The 2,300-nt window shown below is 39.3% G+C and overlaps 1 pseudogene; it reads left to right on the plus strand.

Annotated features, from left to right (window-relative positions):
- Positions 1–766: 766 nt before the first annotated feature.
- Positions 767–1,946, plus strand: LOC107136085 (annotated as a pseudogene).
- Positions 1,947–2,300: the final 354 nt, after the last annotated feature.

A 2,300-nucleotide genomic window follows, 5' to 3' on the forward strand; every position in this document is an offset into this window, starting at 1 on the left:
TATTTATAATAGATCATTTAGATGACAGCTAAAATGGCCTTGTCATTTAGTACATAAATTATATTGGGTCCTTTAAATACTAAATCTAATCCCCTACATGATTCATTTGGTTTTCAATGGAATTATATTCTTTTAGCTGTTTCTCTTATTAAAGTTTTGTCAAAAAGTAATAATACTTCCCTATTTCCTTTTAATGTTTTCTCTTTTAATAGTATTTTAGTAATCACATTTATCCCCTTTTTTATGATATTGATTTTTTAATAAAAAAGTTGTTAGGTGTTTATCCACTCTATGAATCTTTTCAATGCACCAGTGTTTGTCATTTTCTATTTCATTGGCTTATACTCTTATTTTATTGCTTCTCTTCTACTAATCACTTTTTTTCCTTTTTTTTTTAGTACTAAGGATTGACCCCAGGGGTGCTCTTTCACTGAACTAGATCCACAGCCTATTTATTTATATATTTATTTTAATTTTAAGGCAGGTCTCACCAAGTTGCCCAGGCTGGCCTTGAACTTGCAATCTTCCTGTCTCAGCCTCCTGAGTCTTTGGGTCAATAAGTGTGCACCAAGGTGCCGACTTCTCTGTCTTTAATTTTCTCTTTTTAAGTAGTGTCTTGCATGACTGATGAACTCTGAGATGCTGGGGAGGCTGCTGTTGCAGCTCAGAGTGGCACTGAGCCCTACTACATCTGTGGCTGGCCCATCCTGGACCCCTGGCCATTGCAAGACTGGTACCAGGTGGCCAAATTGTAGATGTTTGTGCAATGAGGCATGCTTTCAGTGCCAGCTTGGGGCACATGTGGTTCGGTGGCACTGGTGGGTTGATGGGTGCTCACGAGTCAGTTACCTACTTCAGGTGTTTCTTCCACCTGTGTAAGTGAGCAGACCTGTAGGATGTAGAATAGAACATGGCACCTCTGATCATAAGGAGAAGATGTTTTGTGGCCAAAACATCACAAAGGCTTCACAAACTGGTCAACTCCTGTGTCTTGGAACTGGAACTCCAAGGACATGCTGTCCATGGTGATTTAGTAGCAGTTGTCTGAGGAAAGAACCATGCTATGTCCTCTATCACTCACTTAGAATGGTTCTACCCACTCTACCTATGTGACTTCAAAACTTAGCATGTTGTCAGTGCCAAAGCAATGACAGAGCTACACCATTTTGTTAACAGCCAATAGCCTGATTTGGTCTGGTCTGATGAGGATTGAAAATGTGATACTTCCTGGAACTCCACAGATTTTCTTTCTTGGTTCTACCATGATAGCCCCATCAAAGTTGAGGTGGTAGTAAATGACTGATGGGGTAAGAATTGTTTCTGTCATCATGAAGGGTACTGTAATCATCAAGGTAAATTCAAGCCAGAGAGCTTGCCATGTCACTAGTGAGAGATGTGCAACAACTTCCACAAGAGGTCCTTGGCCTATGGCTGTGACAGGTGATATCTGACATTACAAGTGAGTCTGGAATCATTTTAGAGCTGGTTTAGACAATGAGTTTCAGAGGCCACTATGTTCTCAACATTGGATCAACTAAAGATGAACTGATGCTTCCCATCTTCCAAGAAAGGTTTCTTTCTTACTGTTGTATGTGTCAGTGTCAGTGGAAAGGTTATCCATGTGTACAAACCACAGAGGGTTCAATTTGAAGAGAACACATCTGTATAGTATACTTCAAAAAGAACAGCTATTTATGCCATTTTTCTGCATTTGCCCCTAAATAAGAGTCTTAAACCTTGAATAGCCTGTAACTAATTCAAATATAATTAATTCAAAGATAATGTTGCTAAAAATTCAAGGAAATCTAAAATTGAAAAACTTGAATGAAGGTCTCCTCATCCCTCTACCTGCCACACCAACCCCTCTGTTGCCATCTTCTGCTCTCCTGGGGAGTGGCTTTAAAGAGAAGCCAAGTCACCTGCTGCCTATGGAAGGAGGTGGGTAGTTTGGCAAACTCAATCTTATGCTCTTTATTTAGCATCATTTTTCACTGATGAACTATAAAGTTGACAGGAGTGAAGTAAACACTGGAGTTAAGAGTAGAAGAACACTGCCTGGAGTGCACTGCTTTGATTTTCCTCTTACAGTGCCATCATTATGATGAAGTAACTTCACTTCCCCATTCAGAGATGGTTTTTCCAACACATTTTAATCAAAGGGTCTAAGTACATTACACTGATAATTAATGGATCAAAAATTTGAGAACCATTGCTAGAGTCTGTCTCTCTCTCTCTGGCCAACAAAAGAAGGGAACAGATAGTTAAATTGAGTTTAGCCATTCTTATACTTAGGGGTTATC

Source organism: Marmota marmota, unplaced genomic scaffold (genome assembly GCF_001458135.2).
Source record: "Marmota marmota marmota unplaced genomic scaffold, marMar, whole genome shotgun sequence".
Classification (NCBI taxonomy): Eukaryota; Metazoa; Chordata; class Mammalia; order Rodentia; family Sciuridae; genus Marmota; species Marmota marmota.